Source organism: Somniosus microcephalus, chromosome 2 (genome assembly GCF_052327205.1).
Source record: "Somniosus microcephalus isolate GS21.2 chromosome 2, FLI_Smic_1.0, whole genome shotgun sequence".
In the NCBI taxonomy this organism is placed as follows: Eukaryota; Metazoa; Chordata; class Chondrichthyes; order Squaliformes; family Somniosidae; genus Somniosus; species Somniosus microcephalus.
The window spans coordinates 95,192,712-95,217,863 of record NC_140988.1 but is presented as its reverse complement, the minus strand read 5'-3'; the positions used below and the strand labels follow the sequence as shown (position 1 = coordinate 95,217,863).

General features: G+C 47.3%; 1 protein-coding gene and 1 long non-coding RNA gene across 6 annotated transcripts in view; one reads left to right on the top strand and one right to left on the bottom strand.

Annotated features, from left to right (window-relative positions):
• LOC147122818 (uncharacterized) overlaps window positions 1–21,102 on the bottom strand; it is a 53,417-nt gene extending 32,315 nt beyond the window's left edge. The window contains exon 1 of the long non-coding RNA XR_015081722.1: window positions 20,784–21,102. This is a non-coding gene — a long non-coding RNA (uncharacterized LOC147122818). The remainder of the gene's footprint in view (window positions 1–20,783) is intronic.
• The window catches only part of LOC147122817 (tetratricopeptide repeat protein 29-like), a 547,513-nt gene that overhangs the window by 100,697 nt on the left and 421,664 nt on the right, over window positions 1–25,152 (top strand). The window contains exon 1 of one of the 5 annotated variants that reach the window (XM_086011411.1): window positions 24,363–24,698. The exons of the other annotated variants lie outside the window; for them this stretch is intronic. The gene's annotated coding sequence lies outside the window, so the exon portion shown is untranslated. Of the gene's footprint in view, window positions 1–24,362; window positions 24,699–25,152 lie in introns of those variants that run through there. 5 annotated transcript variants of the gene reach the window in all.

The window sequence follows — 25,152 nt, the reverse complement described above, 5'->3', positions numbered from 1 at the left end:
GCCCTTGCCACCAGGGATTGTGAGACCAACTCAGGAGGAGGAAGAGGGAGAGGAGGAAGAGGAAGATGAGGAGAAGGAGGAGAAGGAGCAACAGAGGCGAGGGAGGAGGCAGCCACTCAATCGGCCTTCCGGAAGGGCGGTCCGTGACTGCCTGATGCGACTGCGGTTCCAATAAATTAAACCCCAGATCCCTGTTGCTCACCACAGCCCCATCATTCCATCCCTGTTGCATGCCATATCACAGTGCAAAGCTGAAATGAGAGACACCACAAAACAATCCAAACTGAATTAATAAATTCATCAATAATCAGTGAACACATATTTACAACAACAATATTACCTATTCACCCTTCTGCAATCTCTTAGTGCCTCTCATTACTGTGCCTTTGTCTACTCTAGTGCTCCTACGAAGTGTTGGACCAGTGGCTGCAGCAGGGCAGATGTTAGGCTGCTGAGTGTCCTTGTGGGAGACTTCAGATGGCCTTGCAGGACGCCCTCGACCAACTCTGAGCCTGGAAGGCCTGCCTGTAGACTGCACCACCTCAGCATAGGCAGCAGCAGTCTGGGCTGGCTTGATGACAGGCAGCGACAAGGACAATGGCGGAGTGCCAGTGGTGGGAGCAGGAATGCTGTCATCCTGAGAGAGGGCAGGAGCTTATTACTCTACTATCTCACTGCCATTCCCCCGGGGCAGCACCTCAGCATCATGAGCAATCTGTTGCAGCACACATTGCTGGCCTGCTGTGACATCGTGAAAGCCCCGGTCGACAGTGGTGGACCCAGCCACGATGGCAGCAGTCAGAGCTTGCGTTGCATCAAGCTGAGACGGCATGAGAGCAGTCTGAGATTGAATGCCACAAAGCATAGACTGCATTACAGCACTAAGACGTTGTGTCGCTTTCGCTTGTGCTGCAATGGAAGCTGCCAGATCGCCCATCACACGCGGCATCAGGTCTGAGTCGCCACAGTCTCTCTGGGAGTCTACCATCCTTTGCAGACTGGAAATGATGGGCTCCATGGTATGCACAGAGCTCTGTGCAGTGTTGGAGGTGGACTCCTCCACGCTCCTTAACCATTGCCGAGAGGTTCTCGGGCACCTTTGCCATTGCACCTATCACCTCCGTGTGCATGCCCATCACCCATCTTCTAAAGGCCTCCCCATTGAGGTCGTCATCTGAGTCCTGTGTAGCAGAACTTGCACGCAAACTCGCCCTCCGGGGAGCTGACTCCCGAGCTACCCTTTCCCTCTGACCTTGCTGCAGCCTGCATGTCCCCGGTGCATCACCCTGTGCAGATCCCGCTACTATACTAGCTTCTAAATAACGCGTAGTGCCAGTATCTGAGCTGGTGCCTGCAGGTGAGACATGCAGTGATGCAGTGTCTTCTTCCTCCTCCTCTTCTCTCGCCTCGCTCTCAACGGTACCCTCAGGGACAGGCTGCTCAGGTGCTTGCTCATTATCTGAAAGCATAAAGGCACAAGAGTCGGGTTAAGGTCAGGGGAGGGGGCAGGAAGGGAGAAAGGCATGCATGCAGCATGATTAGCTGGAAAGTGCGAAAGGCTTGTGGGGTGAGGGAGAAGTGGAATGTGAGAAGAAGGAGTAGGAATGAACATACCGTTGTTGTCCCCAAGGGGGTCAACATCGCCAGTGGCCACGGCGCCCGCCACCTGGCACCCAATAATGTGCAGCACTCGAGTCTCTAGCCCAGACAGTGGTTGGGTGTCAGCTTGTCCCCCACCTGTGCGCTCCTGCTCCCTCCTGTTGTGAGCCACCTTGGTCTGCAAGAGAAAAGAAAGTGTGTGAGTGAGTATGGAGCAATGTGTTTGGGTGGTGTGCCTGCCAAAGTTGAATAGCTGTCATTGTGTGCAAGGTGTGAGATGTGGGTGTGAGTGTTGGTAGGTAGAGATTGTTGGTGGGTGAGTGCTGGGGGTGTGGTGCTTTGTGCAGTGTATGCTGACTGTGGTTCAGATGGTGGTATATAGCATTTGTTGAAGCATTGACTCACCCTGACCACCTGAATGAGGTTGTTAAATTTCTTCCTGCACTGTGTGTGGGTCCTGGGGACCACAGTTCTGCCCAAGACATGCTGGGCTACCTCCCTCCACATGATGCAAAAGACTTGCGGCGAGGGCCTCCTGCCTCTTGCCGGGTAGAGCACCGCCCTCCGTCTTTCCACTGCGAATACCAACACCTCCAATGCATGGTCACAGAATCTGAGGACTCTCTCCCAGGGGCTTGGATCTGCCATCATTATGGCTGCTTGAGTCATCCGGCTCCTTCTCCTTGACCTGCTGCTGCTGGCTGAGATGGCTGCACAGCCAGTGTAAGAGCCACTACAGCCAGCAATGATGAGGTTCTGTAGCATCAATGAACCTCCCCTTTAAGAACTAGAAAGAGCCTGTGGCAATGATGACATGTGATTAAACTGCACCTGATATTGGTCAGCGCTTCGAGTTTAACGCCACTGAGCTAGCCCATTAACGCTTGATTTAGCACTCCAATCCTTTCTTTGTGCAATGAGCCTGAATTTTGCGTGCAATCTGAAGCATTAGCGCCTGGCGCTAATTCTCAAACTTTTCAAAAGTTACCGCCCATTCTTGGGCTATGAGGAATTTCTCCCCCAAGAGAATATAGGCCTAGTCTACTCAATCTCTCCTCATAGGGCAATCCCCTCATCCCAGGAGCTAGTCTAGTGAACCTTTGTTGCACTCCCTCTAAGGCAAGTATGTCTTTCCTTAGGTCAGGAGACCAGAACTGTACACAGTACTCCAGGTGTGGCCTCACCATTGCCCTGTATAATTGTAAGACTTCTTTACTCTTATACTCTAATCACTTTGTAACAAAAGCTAACATACCATTTGCTTTCCTAATTGCTTGCTGTACCTGCATGTTTACTTTCTGTGATTCATGTACAAGGACACCCAGGTCCCTCTGAATGCAAACATTTCCCAGTCTCTCACCATTCAAACAATATTCTGCTTTTTTGTTTTTCCTACCGAAGTGGATAACTTCACACTTCCCCTCATTGTATTCCATTTCCCATGTTCTTGTCCACTCATTCAACCTGTCTATATCTCTCTGCAGCCTCTTTGCATCCTTCTCACAGCTTAATTTCCCACCTAACTTTGTACCATCAGCAAACTTGGATACATTACACTCAGTCCCTTCATCTAAGTCATTAATATAGATTGTAAATAGCTGAGGCCCAAGCACTGATAGAAACATAGAAGATAGGAGCAGGAGTAGGCCATTCAGCCTCTCGAGCCTGCTCCGCCATTTAATGAGATCATGGCTGATCATCCAAATTCAGTCCCTGCTTTCTCCCCATATCCCTTGATCCCTTTAGCCTTAAGAAATATATCTAACTCCTTGAATATATTTAATGAATTGGCCTCAACTGCCTTCTGTGGTAGAGAATTCCACAGGTTCACCACTCTCTGGGTGAAGAAATTCCTCCTCATCTCAGTCCTAAATGGCTTACCCCTTATCCTTAGATTGTGACCCCTGGTTCTGGACTCCCCCGCCATCGGGAACATCCTTCCTGCATCTAGTCTGCCTAGTCCTGTTAGAATTTTATAAGTTTCAATGAGATCCCCTCTCATTCTTCTAAACTCCAGTGAATATAAGCCTAATCGACCCAATCTCTCTTTATACGTCATTCCTGCCATCCCAGGTATCAGTCTGGTGAATCTTCGCTGCACTCCCTTCATGGCAAGAACATCCTTCCTCAGATAAGGCGACCAAAACTGCACACAATACTTAAGGTGTGGTCTCACCAAGGGCCCTGTACAACTGCAGCAAGACATCCTTGCTCCTGTACTCGAACCCTCTCACTATGAAGGCCAACATATCATTTGCCTTCTTAACCGCCTGCTGCACCTGCATGCTTACCTTCAGCGACTGGTGCACAAGGACACCCAGGTCTCATTGCACTTCCCCTTTTCCCAATCTATTGCCATTCAGATAATAATCTGCCTTCCTGTTTTTGCCACCAAAGTGGTTAACCTCGCATTTATCCACATTATACTGCATCTGCCATGCATCTGTCCAATCACCCAGCCTGTAAAAATCATCCCGGACATCCTTACGGTACCCCGCTGGTTACAGCCTGTCAACCTGAAAAAGTCCCGTTTATTCCTACTCTCTTTTCTATCCATTAACCCCTCAATCCATACTAATATATTACCCCCAATCCCATGAGTCTTAATTTTGTATAATAAGTTCTTGTGTGGCACCTTATCGAATGCTTTTTGAAAATCCAAATACACTACATCCACTGGTTCCCCGTTATCCATCCTACTAGTTACATCTTCAAAAAACAGATTTGTGAAACATGATTTCCCTTTCGTAAAACCACGTTGGCTTTGCCTAATTATATTACGATTTTCTAAATGCCCTGTTACCACGTCCCTAATAATAGATTCTAGCATTTTACCTACTACTGATGTCAGGCTAACTGGCCTATAGTTCACCATTTTTTCTATTTCTCCTTTCTTAAATAGCAGGGTTATGTTTGCTACCTTCTAATCCTTGGGGACCATTCTAGAATCTAGGGAATCCTGGAAGATTAATACCAGTGCATACAGTATCTCTGCAGCTACCTCTCTTAAAATCCTAGGATGCAGGTCATCAGGCCATGGGGATTTGTCGCCACTTAGTCCCATTAATTTCTCCAGTACTGTACTATGTCTTTACTTATACCGATTTCTTTAAGTTCCTCATTCTCTCTAGACCCTTGGCTCCCCATTGCTTCCGGAATATTTTTTGCGTCTTCTACCGTGAAGACAGATACAAAGGGGGAAAAATTCGTTAGTGACCATTTTGGATCGTTAACATCGCCTGGGCGCTAAATTTAACACCCGGCAAAAAACAGCGCCAGCGATTGCTAACTTCAGTTTTAGCGCCCCAAGAGGGAGGTGGAGTGCTAATTCCAGCGGTCCACTTCTTTCTTGGAGCACTAACCCCGAATAGCGGGGCGGTGCGTTCTGCAGCACTACGCACTGGGTCACGTATCCCTGCCGCATGGAGGGGCACTTGCCCTCATTAAAGTGGAGGGCCCAAGCCCACAATTCTACCTGGACCATGAGCCAGCAGCCCGACACTCAAGCGGCACGGACCTCATGTTTAAAGACACAACGGGCCGCGACAAGTAAGTCGGCTGACTTTTTCCCCCGCCTGCCACCTCCCCTTTAGTTAGCACCCCGCGAGCTTCCTGCCGCTCTGTTCCTGCCCCCTGAATCAGTCGCTGTCATCGCCCGGCGCGAATTCAGGGGGCGCGGGCCAATTTTGCAGGCGGGGCGAAAACGGGACGCTGCGCACGGTCACCTGCACAGCGGAGCGGGACACTACCGGTTACCACCACCACTAAGCACCCATTGAATTTAGCGGGAGTCGTTAGGGGAGTCACGACCAGGCGAAAAGTCATTTGCGCCCTGTTAGCACAAGAGGCGCAAATGCACCGACTGTCTGGCCCGAAGTATTCGTTAAATGTCTCTGCCTATTCCTTATTCCCCATTATAATTTCTCCTGTCTCTGCCTCTAATGGGCCCACGTTTACTTTCACTAATATCTTCTATTTACATACCTATAGAAACGTTTACAATCTGTTTTCATGTCTCTTGTTAATTTACTCTCATTTTTTCTCTTTCTTTATCAATTTCTTGGTCCGCCTATGCTGAATTCTAAAATCATCCCAATCCTCAGGCTTACTATTCTTTTTGGCAACATTATAAGCCTGTTCCTTTGATCTAATACTATCTTTAACTTCTCTTGTTAGCCACGGTTGGACCACTTTTCCTGTGGGGTTTTTGTGCCTCAAAGGAATGTATATTTGTTGTAAATTATGTATTAATTCTTTAAATGCTAGCCATTGCTTGTCTGCCGTCATATCTTTTAATGTAATTTCCCAATCTACCTTAGCCAACTCGCCCCTCATACCCACGTAGTTTGCTTTGTTTAGATTTAAGACCCCAGTTTCGAATTTAACTAAATCACTTTCAAACTCAATATAAAATTCTATCACATGCTGGTCACTCTTCCCTAAAGGCCCCTTTACTACTAGGTTATTAATTAACCTTTTCTCATTGCACAATACTAGATCTAAAATAGCCTGTTCACTAGTTGGTTCCTCAACATACTGATCTAGAAAACTATCTTATATACATTCCATGAATTTGTCCTCCACACTATTACTGTAAATTTGGTTTGCCCAGTCCATATGTAGATTAAGGTCCCCCAGGATTACTGTATTACCCTTGTTACATGTACCTCTAATTTCCTGATTTATACTCTGCCCTACATTACAACTACTGTTTGGGGCCTATAAACAAATCCCACCAATGTTTTCTGCCCCTTGCTGTTCCATAGCTCCACCCAAACTGATTCTACTTCTTCATTTTCCGAACTAAGATTCTTTGGGGGAGAAATTCGGTTACTGAATTAGCGCCAGCCATTTAGCGCCCGGCGCGGGATTACCAACCCCGCTAGCTCGGGCGTTCCATTTCCTCTTGGGCAGTGTCTGGGGCGCAATGCATGGTAACGCCGGAGCACTATGCGGCTGCTCCACGTAGCGCTGATGCGTTTCATTGCCCCATCTCTTCCGTTAAAGGGGAGGGACGCTGTGCACGCTGCAAGCCGTTTGATGGTCTCCACTAGCCCACCAGGGCGGCGTGATGTTGTGGCCGCAGCCCGGCGCCGAGACATGCTGCCGGCTGCACGATGGCGGCCGTGGCCCACGCAAGGGTCGCCACGAGGGGCCGACCTTCAGGTCGGCCAAAAGAATGACATGGCAGTGCGGAGTGCAGCCAAGCTTCCCCTTTAATTACCACCTCGGTTAGTGACCCGCGAGGCTGTCGCTGACATTGCCCGTGGCAGCTTTGTGAGGCGAAGCCGAATTTCTGCCGCGGGGCGCTAAGGGGTCGTGTCGCTCGGCGATGACATCATCGCCAGCGGCGCAGCACCGCGGGATGCTACCGGCTACTGCTGCCGCTAACCTCCCGCTGAATTTCGTGGGCGGCGTTAGTGGCGCTGCGTCCGGGCATTTGGGGAGTGGCGCCCGTTAGCGCCCCCCCAGGGGTGCTAACGAGAGGTGCAAACCAACCTAATTTTCCCCCCTCTCTACTGTCTATATCCCATCCTTTATTATCAGGGATACCCCTCCTCTTTCCATTTTGCCTATCTCTTCTAAAAATTAAGGGGGAAAAATTGAGTCATGCCACCTTTGGGGCCCTAACTTTCCGGGGCGCTACTTTTAGCGTCCCCGCGGCTGAAATTCATCGGTAGCGCCCCAAGAGGGAAGAGGGGCGCTGCGAGTGAATATCGCAGTGCTACGTGCCGCAGCGCCATGTACTGCAGGCCTTCCTCCCCTTCATAAATGGGAGGGGTCTTGCGTTGTGTGACCCGAGGCCCAGCTCGTCACTCCGCAGGGGGGCTTCAGAGGAGGCCGGGGATGGCAGAGGGGGAAGGTGCTGGCAACAAAAATGGGCGCCCGGCACCTTCCCTTTAATTATCGCCGCCCCGGCCGCAGGTAGGCCCCCCATACCCCGTCAGACATAGCGTCCGGCGGTAAGTCAGGGCGCACTACCAAAGATCGCGACTGGGGCGCGAGCAGGGTGCTGTGCACGGCGATGACATAATCGCCGATGGCGCAGCGCCACGGGGCGCTAATAGTTACCGCTGCCGCTAACCTCCCACTGAATTTCGCGGGAGGTGTTGGCGGTGCCGCGCCCAGGCGCTAGTTGCTTTGCGCCCCGCTAACGGGAGGCGCAAAACAACCGAATTTTTAGGCCTAAGTATCCTGGAATATTTAGTTCCCAACCTTGGTCACTTTGCAACCACGTCTCTGTAATGGCTATTGGATCAAACCTATTAATTTCTATTTGTGCTAGTAATTCATCTATTTTGTTGCAAATGCTTCGCACATACAGATATAGTGCCTTTAGCTTTGACTTTTTTCTATTTTTCTCTGATGTCACCTTAGTCACTGATGCCCTATTACCTTTGTTACTCTCTCTGTCCCTTCATGACCCACTCTGCTTATTTTTACCCAAAACTCTGCTCTGCTCTAGAGCCTTGACATTTCTCTCACTGCTTTTAAATTTACTCTTTCTTGAATCCTCCCAAACCCCTTCATTAGTTTAAAGCCCTGTCTACTGCCCTAGTTGTTCGATTCGCCAGGACACTGGTTCCAGCCCGTAGGATGCATCATAGCTTCTACTACAGTATCATGCACACAACTGCATAATTCATAGATGATGATCACATGCCAGCTGCACATTGAGAGAGTGGTATCCCTTCCTGTTCATTAAATGTTCTGGCTTATGTGCGATGCCACGAGTGCAGTCAGTAGCAACCTGGACATGGAAAGTCACCCATTGCTGCAAATCCCTCTGCTCTTGTAATGTTGACTGGCAGTGTCTATGGGGAACTTGATGTACTGGCTTGCTTTAACAAAAAGAGCACTCATCACTTCTTTTGTGCAGGCATGTGCCCACAGGCTAACATATGCCATGTCTCCCACTGCAGCCTGGAAGAATCTTGAAGCAAATAAATTGAGGGAAACCGTCACTTTTACTTCTACTGGCAGAGAGTGGCCAGATGGCAGAGAAGGCCGTAGTTTCTCCTGCTGGAGGCGGCACTGGTTTGTGTTTACAGGTGCTTGCCCCTTTATATCAGGCTCATAATTGGCGAATCCGGCCTTTACTGGGCAGTCCCACCTTTCACCGTTACTTCCGTTGTAGCCACCATAAATAGCATCAGGATCGTGTTCGTGTCATAGGATCCCGATTTGCATAAGATTATTAGCCTACTGCTTTGTTAGGCTGCTGAAGATGATGATATCGTGAACATGGTGCAGGCAGCGCCGTCAACAGAAATGGGGTGGTAAGGCTTTCCCCACGATTTTTGGGGCGCTACCACCCGTTTCCTCCAGGCAGGAGGCCTTATAATCCACCTCACTGTTTCCAGTGATTGAGGGGTCTAGAATGAGGGAACATCAATATAAAATTAAATGTAAGAGATTTAGGTTGGGCCAAGTGGCCTATTTCTGTGTTGTAAATTCAATGTAATTCTATGCGCAACATGCTGCATGTTTCCTGCTACTGATCAGGACAGCAAACATTGGGAAGGAGGGAAGACTGTCATAGACTAGCTGTGATTTCAACCTCCATCTTAATTCATCATGCTCTCTCTCCTCTGAGTTCACTACCCTCCCATCCTCCCTTAATCTCCCTCCATATAAATTCCTCTGTCTATATTCATGGCCACCCCCTTGACCTCGCCCTCTCACATGTGTCAATTACATATGAGGCAATCTCTGATCACTTCCGTGTATTGTTCTCAACCCGCATCCCCCTTCCCCCTCCCAATGCCACTTCCTTCTCTGTCCTCCCCTGGAAAAAACTCTTCCCAACTCACTTACAGCTGCACTTTCAAATTCCCAACTGTCTAGCCTTTGGCCCTCCATTCACCACGACATTGCTGCAGCTACTGATCTGCTCAGTCACACCTTCACCTCCACCTTTGATGCCCTTGTCCCCATTAAAACCATTACGCTCTCTCACCCTTGTTGTTCCGCCTGGTATGGCCCTCATCTCTACTTCCTTAATTCCAAGGGACGCAGACTTGAGCGTTTACGGTGGACAACTGGTTTAGCCATTCATCGCCAGATCTGGCTGGACTACATAAGCACTATTAGATCCTGTTTTCCTCTGCCAAAACTGCTCATTATTCCAGGATCAAGATAACCCCCCTGCTTCTTTTCTCCACTACAAACCGCCTTCTTAAACCCTGCCTCTTCCACCCTACGCTCCAACAAGAAGTGCGAGGAGCTCATGGACTTCATTGGCCTAAGATTGAGACCATCCGTTCAGCTGCCTCTGCCGCTTCCCTCCCTTCCCCTACCCACCGAGCCAAACTTCCTAGCCCTAGCCCTTGCATCTTTCTCTAGCATCTCTCCTATCTCCCCTCATGCCCTCTCCGAGCCCACCTCCTGCTCCCTCGACCCTATTCCCACCAAACTGCTGACCACCCAACTTCCCTTCCTGATCCCCATGTTAGCTGATACTGTTAATGGTTCCCTCTCCTCAGGTACTGGCTGTTATGTATTGTGTGTTCTATTGTGTGTTCTCCTCCCACCTGTGGTGGCGCTGTCACAGGAGATAAATGGTTGGGTGTTCTCTGTTAAGTTTAGCTCTCTTTGTTCGGAACTTTCCAGAACTTCCTTTCCTTCCAATAAAGCACTTCATGTTTGAATCTCTGAGTTCTGAGTCCTAAATTGTGTCTAGGTAGAAAGGTACCGACACAACACTGGCCCCCTCCCCTTCAAATCTGCCATCATCACCCCTCCTCAAAAAACCCACCCTTGACCCCTCTGTCCTTGCAAACTACCGCCCCATCTCCAATGTCCCTTTCCTCTCCAAATTGCTTGAATGTGCTGTTGCCTCCCAAATCCATACTCATCTTTCCCATAACTCAATGTTTGAATCCCTCCATCAGGTTTTCGTCCCTGCCACACTACTGAAATGGCCCTTATCAAAGTCACAAATGACATCCTATGTGATTGTGACTGTAGTGAACTCCCTCCTCATCCTTCTCTACCTGTCTGCAGCCTTTGACACAGTTGACCACATCCTCCTCCAACACCTCTCCTCTGTTGTCCAACTGGGTGGGACTGCCCTCGCAAGGTTCCACTCTTAGCTATCCAGTTGTAGCCAGAACTCCACCTGCAATGGCTTCTCTTCCCTCTCCCAGTGTCAGCTGTGGCTTAGTGGGTAGCACACTTGCCTCTGAGTCAGAAGATTGTGGGTTCAAGTCCCACTCCAGGGACTTAACCACTTAAATCTAGGCTGACACTCCAGTGCAGTGCTGAGGGAGTGCTGCACTGTTGGATGTGCCATCTTTCGGATGAGACATTAAACGTCTGCTCTCTCAGGTGGATGTAAAAGATCACATGGCACTATTTTGAAGAAGAGCAGGGGAGTTATCCCGGGTGTCCTGGCTAATATTTATCCCTCAATCAACATAACAAAACAGATTATCTGGTCATTATCACATTGCTATTTGTGGGACCTTGCTGTGCGCAAATTGGCTGCCGTGTTTCCTACATTACAACAATGACTACACTCCAAAAGCATTTCATTGGCTGTAAAGCGCTTTGAGATGTCTGGTGGTCATGAAAGGCGCTATATAAATGCAATTCTTTCTTTTCTTTTTTCCCACAACTTTACCTCTGAAGTCCCCCAAGGATCTATCCTTGGCCCCCTCCTATTTCTCATCTGTATACTGCTCCTCCGCGACATCATCCGAAAACACAGTGTCAGGTTCCACAGTGTGCTGATGGCATCCAGCTCTACCTCCCCATCACCTCTCGTGACCCTTCCACTCTCTCTGTATGTCACATTGCTTGTCTGGCATCCACTACTGGATGAGGAGAAATTTCCTCCAACTAAATATTGGGAAGACCAAAGCCATTGTCTTCGGTGCCCACCACAAACTTTGTTCCCTAGCCACCGACTCCATCCCTCTCCCTGGCAACTGTCTGAGGCTGAGGCTGAACCAGACCGTTCGTAACCTTGATGTGTCATATTTGACCCCAAGATGAGCTTCCAAACACATAGCCATGCAATCACTAAGACCGCTTACTTTCACCTCTGTTACATCGCTCGACTCTGCCCCTGCCTCAGCTCATCAGCTGCTGAAACCCTCATCCCTGCCTTTGTTACCCCTAGACTTGACTCTTCTAATGCTCCACTGGCTGGCTTCCCATCTTCCACCCCACATAAACTTGAGCTCATACAAAACTCTTCTGCCCGTACCCTAACTTGCACCAAGTCCTGTTCATCCATCATCCCGTGCATGTTGACCTAGATTGGCTCACGGTCCAGCAATGCCTCGATTTTCAAATTCTCATTCTTGTTTTCAAATCTGTCCATGGCCTTGCCCCTCTCTAATCTCTGTAACCTCCTCCAGCCCTACAACCCTCCGAGATCTCTGCGCTCCTCTGATTCTGGCCTCTTGCACATCTCCGATTTTAATCGTTCCACCATTGGCGGTGTGCCTTCAGGTGCATAGGCCCTAAGCTCTGGAATTCCCCCCGTAAACCTCTCTGTCTCTCTACCTCTCTTTCCTCCTTTAAGACACTCCTTAAAACTACCTCTTTAACCAAGCTTTTGGTCATCTATCCTAATATCTCCTTATGTGGCTCAGTGTCAAATTTTGTTTGATAAGGCTCCTGTGAATCACCTTGGGACATTTTACTACGTTAAAAGTGCTATACAAATGCAAGTTATTGTTGTTGGTCATTCCATGAAAATAATAGTAAGGTTTCATGTTCCAGTCCATTTTCCTCCCCTACTGATGTAGGGTCTCAGAATAAAAGAGACATTTAGTGTTGATTGTCAGTGACCCACAGGTGGAACAGAAAGTAAAAGCCACCACTAAAAAATACTTTGCTCAGAAAAGTGCTTTATTGCTGTTTTCTTTTCTACTCTTAACATCTGAGAGCTTTAGGAATTGCTACTGGTGATTTGTGTACTTTGGGGAAACTATAGCATTCTCTTAGCCACCCCCCTGTTCCTCTGCTATGAGGAAAAGAAGAAAAGCATCAGACAGACCAACACCCGGAATCCAGGCTGATCAGGTACCATAGGTGCTGTCTGTCCTCTACCAGCAGGTATCAATGCCTCCATATCTAGGTCCTATTTGACCAACTTGGCAATGCTTGAGAAGGCTGTGCTTTCTTCATGAGGCAGTAACAGATTTGTGTTAGCTGCTTACCAAGGACCTGGAGGCCACCTCCACGAGAGGCACCGCACTGCCAGTGGCAGTAATACACAGCTCCGAACGTCTTTGTCATTGACTTCTTTAAGGCTGCCAGCAGGCCGGCGCGAACTCATTTCTAGGCCAAGGAGTTTCACAGGTCACATGGTGAAACCAGTAGCTTAAATAAAATGAATAGGGTTTTCTTGAAAACACTCACTTTGAGGTGTAGGGAGCGAGGGATCACCTTCAAGAGTCTGAATTACTGAAAAAAAAATATAGGTTTAAAAAAAGAGTAAATAAACCCCAAAACCTCACAGGTCCTTTGTTTAACTCAGTGGGTTTGGGACTTGATTGAATGTAAGTGTGATGTTGTACTCACTTTTGCTGTGCGTAGCAGATCATTGAACCTTTTTCTGCACTGAACCCAGGTGCGACCACACAAAGACCTGGCGCTCACCTCCTCAGCAATTTTCAGCCAGGCTGCTTTGGTTTGCTGAGGAGGCTTCCTCCGTCTGTTTGAGGGAAACAGTACCTCCTGGCGCCCTCTCACTCCCTGCACAAGAGCATGGAGGAAGTCATCATCAAATCTGGGAGATGCCTTGGGTCTTGCAGCAGTCATTTTCACAAGTGGCACACCGAGAAGCAGCAGGAAAGGATGGATCAAAAACAAGGCTGCATGAGCCCTTAAATGCAGCTGGCTGATAGACGTCAGCAGAGGCGAGCAGCAGACCCGAACCCACTGATTGGGCCGGGTAGCGCGCACGATCAGCCCATTTAAGTAAAAATCTTAATTCCAGGGCGGCTCAAACAGGCAGCGGGACCAGAAGCCGCCGAACATCAAAGCCGCCTCCAACCCGCCTCCACTTAGAAAATCGCGTCCGAAGCCTCTTAAATATTTTAGTGAGGGACCTAACGTCTGTTGAAGGACCCCCTTGGAGAAATGAGTTACCCTGCACCACTCAGGTTTCTTCAGCAGCCCCCATGGCTGCCAACGATAGTTACAATTTTTTCCCTGTTTTTTTTCAACAAAAGCCCTTTCTGTGGAGCAGCAGTGCTCCCCCCAACTCCACAGTCCTGCCTATTACTCTCTGCTTCCCCCGTTGCCTGAATTCTGGAACTCACTTGAGGCCTGCTACCACTGGCCTGAAATTCATTTTTCTCGTGGGGCGAGCTGCCTCAGGACAGGTAATGGCAGCTTTCTCCGAATAAGTAGATGGGTCCCGAGGCCCAATTTCGGGATGGCCTCAGGCCTCTCTCTTTGGGTGCACACTGCTCACACAGCAATGCCAAGTCTGGGCCCAAACGAGCCCAGACTAATTTCTACCCTAATATTCTTTAGCAGATTTATTTTTATTGACAGATATCGTTTGACAACAGTTGAAGGTATAGAATGTTGTTAGATAAACACAATTCAGTTCAAAGTCATTTCAGTTCATCATAATGTTAAGCCTGTTTCTGGGACAAATATTTCAGTAATAGCATATCAGCCTTGTGACTAACTCAGCTGAATAATTATCAGTAAAATAACATAAACATTAAACATGTAAGTCTAATTCTGCATATTTGTTTGTGTAAAAGTACAACACTATTCTGCCTTTGAGAAAAATTATTCATTAAATGAACAATGAAACCATATATTACTAACTGATTGGATGAGCAGGGGCCTAATTCAATTCAGTGCCTAGCAATTATATAACTGGGTGAGTCACTACAACAATTAAAAAAAAATGTTATGTGACTGCATGAGATGCAAGTTAAGCTATGCTAGGAATAGTATAATTTTATAACATACTAAATACATGTCTTATCAGGTTTGGACCAAGCTATTGGTCATCTGTCTTAACGTCTCCCTCTTTGGCTCAGTGCTGATTTTTGTCTGATTCCACTTCTGTGAAGCACTTTGGGACATTTTACTGCGTTAAAGGCGCAATATAAATACAACTTGTTGGACATGCCAATTGAAATTGGGGCCCAGGTCTTTGCTAAATACAGATGGCCACTTGTACTTTGGTTCAGCAGACATAGAATTTCTAGGCCACTGTTTGCACTTCTATTTTGGTGATAACTAAAGAAAATTAGAGATTGGCTGCTTCAAAAAAAATTTAAAAAAATGAATACATATCCAATAATAAAGATAAGAAATCACACAACACCAGGTTATAGTCCAACAGCTTTATTTGAAATCACAAGCTTTCGGAGCGCTGCTCCTTCTTCAGGTGAAGTGGAGAAATGCATAAAGACACAGCTTATATAGTCAGAGAATCATGTCAGATGTTTACAGGTAACCTTTCCAACTGCCATTTATCGCACCTCGGCAGAGAGATAATCACAGCAGTCAAAGGTGTGAATGGTGTCCAAACAGGTCTACACGATAACATCAACAAGTTCCATCCCACCATCAAACTCACCATGGACTACTCCTCAGAATCAGTCTCATTCCTGGACACACGAATCTCCATCAAAGACGGACACCTCAGCACTTCACTCTACCGCAAGCCCACGGACAACCTCACGATGCTTCACTTCTCCAGCTTCCACCCTAACCACGTTAAAGAAGCCATCCCCTATGGACAAGCCCTGCGAATACACAGGATCTGCTCAGACGAGGAGGAACGCGATGGACACCTACAGACACTGAAAGACGCCCTTGTAAGAACGGGATATGACGCTCGACTCGTCAATCGACAGTTCCGACGGGCCACAGCGAAAAATCGCATAGACCTCCTCAGAAGACAAACACGGGACACAACCAACAGAGTACCCTTCGTCGTCCAGTACTTCCCCGGAGCGGAGAAACTACGCCATGTTCTTCGCAGCCTTCAACATGTCATCGATGACGACGAACACCTCGCTAAGGCCATCTCCACGCCTCCACTACTCGCTTTCAAACAGCCGCCTAACCTCAAACAGACCATCGTTCGCAGCAAATTACCCAGCTTCCAGGAGAACAGCGACCACGATACCACACAACCCTGCCACAGCAACCTCTGCAAGACATGCCAGATCATCAACACAGATACCATCATCACACGTGAGGACACCACCCACCAGGTACATGGTACATACTCATGTGACTCGGCCAACGTTGTCTACCTCATACGTTGCAGGAAAGGATGCCCCGGAGCATGGTACATCGGCGAGACCATGCAGACACTGCGACAACGGATGAACGGACACCGTGCAACAATCACCAGGCAGGAGTGTTCCCTCCCAGTCGGGGAACACTTCAGCAGTCAAGGACATTCAGCCTCCGATCTTCGGGTAAGCATTCTCCAAGGTGGCCTTCGAGACACACGACAACGCAAAATCGTCGAGCAGAAACTGATAGCCAAGTTCTGCACCCATGAGGACGGCCTTAACCGAGATCTTGGGTTCATGTCACGCTACATGTAACCCCACCTGATGCAGGGTCATCCAGACTCGAGTCGACATTGGCTTGTTCTCTCTACACAGATGCGGCTGGACCTGCTGTGATTTCCAGCCAAAAAAAATGTTTTTTGTCTGTTTTTTTGTTTTTCATACAGACCCCAGCATCTGCAATATTTGACCCCTTGTGACCCCACCTCATTGTTCTTTGATGTAATGTTTCCCTGACTGACCTGTTTGGACACCATTTACACCTTTGACTGCTGTGATTATCTCTCTGCTGAGGTGTGATAAATGGCAGTTGGAAAGGTTACCTTTAAACATCTGACATGATTCTCTGACTATATAAGCTGTGTCTTTATGCATTTCTCCACTTCACCTGAAGAAGGAGCAGCGCTCCGAAAGCTTGTGATTTCAAATAAAGCTGTTGGACTATAACCTGGTGTTGTGTGATTTCTTACATTTGTCCACCCCAGTCCAACTCCGGCATCTCCACACCAATAATAAAGACAACACTAGAACAACAGAAAATGCTGGAAAAGCTCAGCAGGCCAGGCAACATCCGTGGAGAGAAAATAGAGTCAACGTTTCGGGGCAAACCCTTTGTCAAGACTGGAAAAGCACAGGAAATGAAATAGATTAAAAGGCCAGGCTGGGAGAGAACAAAAGAGAAGTGAAGAGTCATTAAGAGGTATTAAAAACGAGACGAGATGGTGATAGGACTAGTGGAGACAAAAGACGGCTCTAGATTAGGTGTGAAATGCGCTGGCAGAATGACAGGCAGCTGCCATGTGGGAGAGAAAAAAAGGGGATGGGGGGGGCAAGGGCCAAAACAAAGGTGTGGATAAAAAATAAGTAAAAATGTAATGGGGGCCGAGGTTATGATCTGAAATTGTTGAACTCGATATTAAGTCCGGAAGGCTGTAAAGTGCCTAATCGGAAGATGAGGTGCTGTTCCTCGAGCTTACGCTGAACTTCCATGGAACAATGCAAGAGCCCGAGTACAGTAAGGTCTGAGTGGGAATGGGGTGGTGAATTAAAATGACAGGCGACCGGAAGCTCGGGGTCATCCTTACGGACTGAATGGAGGTGTTCCGCAAAGTGGTCACCCAATCTGCGTTTGGTCTCCCCAATGTAGAGGCGACCACACCGTGAGCAGCGAATACAGTATACTAGATTGCAAGAAGTACAAGTAAATCGCTGTTTCACCTGGAAGGGGTGTTTGGGGCCCTGGACAGTGGGAAGTGGGGAGGTATAAGGGCAGGTGTTGCATCTCCTGCGCTTGCACGGGAAGGTGCCGGGCGAAGGGGAAGGGGTGCTGGGGGTGATAGAGGAGTGGACTAAGGTGTCTCGGAGGGAGCGGTCCCTACGGAATGCTGAAAGGGGAGGGGAGGGAAGATGCGTTTAGTGGTGGGTTCACTTTGGAGGTGGCGGAAATGGTGGAGGATGATCCGTTGAATGTGGAGGCTGGTGAGGTGAAAGGTGAGGACAAGGGGAACCCTATCGTGGTTCCGGGAGGGAGGGGCAGAAGTGCAGGAGATAGAACGGTCGAGGGCCGTGTCAACCACGGTGGAGGGGAATCCTCGGTTGAGGAAAAAGGAAGACATGTCGGAAGCACTGGTGTGGAAGGTGGCATCGTCGGAGCAGATGCGGCGGAGACAGAGAAACTGAGAGAATGGAATAGAGTCCTTACAGGAGGCGGGGTGGGAGGAAGTGTAGTCCAGGTAGCTGTGGGAGTCAGTGGGTTTGTAGTGAATGTTGGTCAATAGCCTATCCCCAGAGATGGAGACGGAGAAGTCGAGGAAGGGAAGGGAAGAGTCGGAGATGGACCATGTGAAGGTGAGGGAAGGGTGGAAATTGGAGGCAAAGTGAATTAAATTGTCTAGGTCAGGGCAAGAGCAGGAAATGGCATCGATACAGTCATCAATGTACCGGAAAAAGAGGTGAGGGAGGGGACCCGAGTAGGACTGGAACAAAGAGTGTTCCATATATCCCACGAAAAGGCAGGCATAGCTAGGATCCATGCGGGTACCCATAGCAACACCTTTGATTTGGAGGAAATGAGTGGAGTCAAACGAGAAGTTGTTCAATGTGAGAACAAGTTCAGCCAGGCGGAGGGGAGAAGACAACACTGTCTTTTTCTGAGCTTAATACATTTACTAAAGTTTATAGAACATGAAAGGTACAACAGGTGTGTAACCAGTAGTCTGTCTTTTTTCTCTCTCACACACACACACCCTCTCTGCTTAATAAATGTATATATTTTAATCTGAAAAAAGATTTTGATCGGAAATTTCCTCAGAACTGCTTCGCACTGCCACTAACTTTTCAGGAATTGCAGCAGAGACTCTGATTACGCATGTAAACAGGCTTTCCACCACACTTCCCGCAAAGTTACGGCAGCAGAGTGGGAGCAGCTCCAAGGAAATACCCAGCTGTTGAAATCTGTCCTCCAGCTTTTCTTTAGATATATTTGAAAAACTTTTCAGCAGAAACTGCTAGAAGCTAAAGTAAAAATACTCCTCAATAGAGTTGACTGAACAGTACTGAAACATCCTGGGAAATTAAATACACTGCGCATGCCCAATCCAAATATAGTTTACAGTGTCACAAATCTGGGCACAAATCTCAATTCCAAGCCCAGGCTTTTAGAAGAGGCTGAAGCATTCAAGTAAAAACTTTAATGGAGTCATTAAAAGATACAAAGTCATATCCATTATAAATGTAATCATGTTGTTATGAAATATGTAAATTTTAATTTTTTTTGGACTTTAGAAATTTCAGTTACTGAGGAAAAATGGCAGGCAAAAAATAAGTTCAGAAAGAGTTTTGAGAGAATATAAAATTTGAGAGACTGAGATTGTGAAATTTGGTGCCAGAGTGCACAATCAAAGTGACAAGTTTGCATTGGCAAAATCCATCATAAACATAAACATAGGAATTTATAAGGGAAAGTTGACACAGACATAACAGAAAATCAAATGGCACAGACAAGACATGCGTGCACATATAAGGCTTTTTTAAATAAAAGATTTAGATAGAAATGTAGATATGATGACTGCATCTGGATACAGTGGTCCATTTGTGGCCTGATTAAAGTTTTACAAAGTCAGTAATACTCGTGCATTCTTATTAATGTTCGGAAGAGTTTCTGTTTTCTGCTTTTGCTATCCCACATTTGACAGTGGACTTCTAGCACAGATTAAGTGAGTCAAATAAGCTTTCACTCTTGCTCTGTATTAAGGTAGCCAGGTATTGAAAAGGGATGAGTAGAACTGGAAGATCAAAACCTCATCATATCTGGTAAATAAAATACATTTTATAAAATGTCTGTAAATTAGAGAGTCGACCATAATGGTTTTTATTTAAAATCAGGTTGTTAAAAGCTGTAATATAATGTTTCCTAAATAAAAGTGAACATTTAAGGGACAATTCCCTGATGGTGTTCTCACAAAACTCTCGCACACATTCTACATGAGTGCATCATGGAATCTGAGATAGGCCTGAGCAATCATGTTGCTGCACTTCTGATTCTGCAATCATGAAATGTTTTTTGATGCCACATTGAGAGGGTGCAGGAATCTCATTACACCCTGGAATTTAATGTAAATGAAGTTCAATTGGCCCTACAGCAAATTCTTTCCATGCTCCTTTTATATGCTCTGCCCATATAAAACGGATGCTTCTCTGCTTCCATGCTGTTTGCTATTAAACTTCAAATCCTAAAGGTGGTACTGGTTGCAATTTTGCAACTTTGATTTTGTTGCCTTGTTTGACTTGTCATACCGCTGTTTCTGCATTATTTTCTTTGCATTACTTTTTTCTGTGGTTTGCTGCTGAATTTTTGTTACACAGAAATTTTGCACAGACTTCTAGCTGCAGTATTGATGATGCTAGCAACTGCAAACCTGAGCTCTAACTACCCTTCTCAGCATAAGCATTCCTGCCAATAGCTGTGATGGATTTGAAGGAGGAAGAGGAGTTCAGTCACAGGGAAGAATGGACAATGTACTTGCATCTCAAATATCAGGTGCCCACTCAGAAACAGCTCAGGAGCCAAGTTTTGAGATCTAAGCAACTACTTGGTCATGTCTGAAGAGACCTTCCTTTGTTGTCTCCTGTTAGTGAGGAAGGCTGTGACAGAGTTATGCCATTTACTGGAGCCTGGCCTGCAGCAAGATCTTGTCCATTGCTGTGGAAGTCACCACAGGCCTGAACTTTAAGAAACCAGATTCTTGCAAATCACGCTAATCACAGGTCACAGAAGTCTAATTTGCCTGTGGAAACACTTTTGCCCATTTCCTCATGGAAAGAGAGAGTGCACGACACTTTTACAGGTGACAGGCATTCCTAAAGTGCAAGACCTCATTGATTGCAAACATATGAACAGGAAAGTCTTTAGTTCAGTCAATGTACAGGTGGTATCAAACCACAGGAACCGAATAATGCAGCTAAATACATCGTACTGCAACAGCAGCCACAATACCTTCATTTTACATCCGTCCGCTCTGCCAGTCCTATTTTGGGAAGCAGGCAGCTCTGGAGCACTGGATATTAACATCAGTGAGGAACTGCCAAACAGAGGTGTGATATCCGAGTGGTAAGGTCAGAAACTGAGAGAAGCGAGATATAAGGAACAAAACCCAACTGTTTAATTACCCGGTGTAGCAGAGAAACATCTCTTACAGGCTGCAAGCAAAACACCATTTCTTACTGCACGAGCACCAAGATGGAGGATTCACCTCTGAGTCATACCCATAATGCAATGCCACATTACCATATAAACTGGTGTACCAGGACATTGAGTACATGACCCATTACCTTAAATACTGGTGAATGTGAAACCTTACTCTTTGGCTCCATCTGGTGGATAACTTAAACATTACATCCCAGATTACTATAAGAGGCCAAAAGGAAATACAATGGGCTGGATTTTCATTGAGGAGGCGGGTAGGAGGCAGGACTACAACTTTTGGGGTTGTAGTCCCGCCTCCATCGAGTTCTAGCCAACCCACGCGATTTTGACTTGATTGACCTTGTTGAGCCCGCCCAGCAGGCTCAGCAGGCCAATGACTCAGCAGGCCAATTAAGGGCCACCCGGCAACAGGTGACGTCACAGATTGACATTTCGTCTGTCAAGACCTTTTGACAGATGAAATATCAGCGTTTCACACTGACAATCTGTACTACAAGTTAATTCCTTCCTCTCATGATGATTTAGAGATCTCCCCGGAACAGAAAGCTGAATGCTGCAATTTTTGACAGATCGCAGCCATTCTGCTTTCTGTGCCGGTAAGATGAGGGACTCCCGAGAACTGAAGGAAGGAAGGCTGTAAAGGTAAGTAAAACTTCTTTAAACACTTTAAACACACCAAACACACTTACCTCTGCACTCATGCACCCATCACTCACCTGAACACTGACATCTTGACCCCTCCAAGCCCTTCATCCCGACGGCCCGCCTGGCTAACTTGGCGTGGTTTGGAGCTGTCGGGAATCCCACATTTCACCAATGTAAATAAGGATTAGGCTAAAAACTGCCTGTTAACTACCTGTTAACAGGCAGTTAATTGGCACTAATCCCCTTCCCGCCTCAGGGAGACAGGTCCCAGTGCGGGTCGGGTACCCGCCTCCTTTGAAACTGGCATGGGGGCGGGTTGGGTTCGTGCCCCTGATTTTGGGATTTTAACACCCCACACGCCTCCAATCCCGCCTCCACGGCCCAATGAAAATCCTGCCCAATGAGTTTATGTCTCTACCCAAATTCTGGTGAAACATGTAGGTTCTGCTGTCTGGAGAGGAGATTGGGGTACTATTGCCCTATAGTCCAAAGAAGGTGTCCAAAATGATCAGCGTCTGCTATATCCTGCATTATTTTGCAATATAGATAGGCTAGAAATCCTTCAGCCAGAAGGCCAGGAAGGTTCACCTGCAGCCTTCACAAAGGAAAAGAAAGGAGAGAAGGACAAAGATAAAGACAAAATATACAGCCACAAGACCTAGTGTGCCAATCATGACAGGACTTTCACTTAAAAGTTACATTTGTGGCCCTGCTTGAACAGTCTCTATATAATATACTGCATGCCCTGCCTAATCGCCACTGCCTTTACTACCATCCAAGTCTGTATCTCACCACTTGTAGCATTCTTCTGCCCCTTCTGATAATAAATCAACACACTAGAAAAGAAGAATAGAACATATCATAGAATGATACAGCACAGGAGGCCATTCAACCCATCGTGCCTGTGCCAGCTCTTTGATAGAGCTATCCAATTACTCCCACATCCCTGTTCTTTCCCCATAGCCCTGTAATTTCTTTCCCTAATTATATGCCAAAGAAGCTTATTTCCCTCCTCAAATTCTTTATCTGCTTCAGTGTTTAGTTCTCCACTCCTTTCCCTTGGTGTCAATAGTGAAAGTTACACTTTTAAGGAACGAAAATGCATCCATGCTTGGGTCCTGTATTTTTTGGGGCTTCTCTAGAGTTTTCATTAGTTTGTAGGTTTCCAAAACCCTATCATATACCTGTGTATATGTCAGAGTTGCGCTCTTGTATATTCTATGCAGGGAAGTCTAAATATTCTCAAAAGACTGCATTATGTGCTTCAGCTAATTAATAAGTTAATCTCTTTTTGCAGCTCTAAGGTGGGTCCCACAGCAGATGCATGTCTGGCCCTAGCCCTCCCTTCCTTTTGTTGCTGCTTATCTGCTGCCACCTCCGCTTGTTCTTTCTAACTTATGCTGGATGTGTCATCAGCTGATACCTCCTTTCAGATTCCCCAAAGTGAATGCATATGAGCTAGTGCTTGTGAGGTTTGGCATATGTGATGGGCCCTTATGAAAGGTACCAGCTTCCTGCTCATCTCTATTAAGAGAGACATCATCTTGGGAGGACCCGATACAAAAAGAAAATAAACATATGTTAGCATGAGGTATGTGGGATAAAGTTGTGTGTACAGTAGCAAGGCTAGTAGTCCTGTGCTGGGTAGAGGTGACAGCATGTTACTAAGTAAATGAGCTTGAAAGTAGAAGTGAAAGAGAGTATTTAGCTTGTTGAGCTGGCATAAAACTACCAAGCTCTCTCTCACACCCCTAGAATTTATAGTGCAAGCTCCTCATGGTGGCTAACGTGGCACCGGGACACTCTCTCAGCAGTGTGCAACCCTTTTCCTTCAAATAGATGCTTTCAGCATTTCGATGTAACATGAGGTGCATCCCAATGCCAGTCTGCATTCCATCTTGTGCGAATGGATGACTCAAAATATGTAATAAGTTTGACTTGGAGGAGAAACATGCAACATATATGAGACTAAGGAATCCAAGCTTTAACTAAATCTTTACAGACATGGTAGTTTGAGGGTGGAAGATGTGAGGATTTATGCCAGTGCCTTCCATGCTGTATTGCCAATGTGGCAACATGTTGTGGGCTCCTTCTTTGGTGCCTACATGGCGCAGGTAATTGCCTCATTTGTGTTGTCTCACTTTAATCAACCATACCTGGGAACTTATTCTGGAGAACCTCTTTCCCATTATTTTCCATGGGAGACTACATTCACTCTGTGGGCTGTCTCCTGCCCCGCTTGCTGCATATAGCCTCGGATAGAAGGGTTCCTTTCATTCCCATTTTTCTGTTGCTCTTCCTCCAGCAGGACACTCTTTGGCCGCGATTTTCTCATCAGTGTCGGGATGGGGGCGGGTCAGCTGGTTTCCAAGTTCCAGTCCCGCCCCCAGCTGCCTCCGCTCTGCAGACATGATTTTGCCTTGACTGGCTTGCGGACTTCCGGCCAATTAACAGGAAGCGAATCTGATGAAGTAATTTGATGATGCGTCATCTGCCGGTTTCCTTAAAGGGACCATGCACAATTTTATTTTGACAGTTGATTTTTCAGTGTTTGACAGCATTGAGGTGCTGAAAACACTGACAATCACTTGCACAAAGGTGAACTCTTGCACCTAGGCTCTCCAATGACTCCCTCCATATGCTTATGGAGGGAGTCACAGTACGCAGGGAGATTCTCTTCACTTCCAAGGGCGGAAGCAATCTCCCCAGGACACCAACTTACCTTGCACCTCCACCCAACCCTCTCGATCTACTTTATCACTTCCCCATCTCACTAGCCACCGCTCACACTCACCCTCATTCTACTGCAAGCATACCAGCTAATAACACACAAGGGTGGGTACTTGAGAGGTTTAGCCAATGTGCATGTGAAGTTTCTGATAATCTATATATATAAAGCGGCTCTTCTGTCTGTCTGTCTGTCTGTCTGTCTGTCCGCCTGGTCTCGATGCGTTTGGAAGTTACAGAGCGTACCGACGCGCGCGTCGCCTCAAAAGAAAGCTTGCGATTCCGGACCGGTTATAGGCCTATTTACGTTTCGGCCGGACAAAAATCCCGCCCGCGGTATCCCAAAAACGTTCAGCGTTCCGCTCTCATTAGCGACCGTCTGACGTCGAGGTCTTCCTACAGTTGAGTGTCGAGTGACTCGACCATTGACCAATCCTACGCTTCGGTGACCTGACCGGTCGACCAATCGGTGCGTGTGTGGGCGGGCCTTATCCTTCTGAACCGAGGTGAGTGGCCGCCATCTTGATTTTTCACGATTTTTTCCCCCCACACTTTCTGTGTGTTAGGGAACTAAGGTAAATATTTTAATGATGTGTTAGGGAATTAATGAACAATTTATTTCAGTTTTATATTGTGTTTAGCAACCCCCCCCCTCCTCCTCACCCTCGCGCAGGGGGGACTCGGTGCTGGTCTCCAGGCCCGCTGCAGGCAGGCTTGAAGCTCCAAAAATTTCTCTCTCTCTCTCTCCTTCTCCTCTTCCCTCTCTACTTCCCCCTCTCAGGTTTGACGGTGTCGGGGCCCGAAGTGAGCCGCTCTAACGGCCGCCAGCCCGCGGGGTTTCCCTGCCTACTCCCCGCGGGCCGCCTCGCCTGCGCATGCGCCGCCCGCCCGCGAGAGCCCGCTCTGGCTTTTTTTTTAAACGGCAACCACGCATGCGCACGGCCGTTGCGCAGCCGCCTT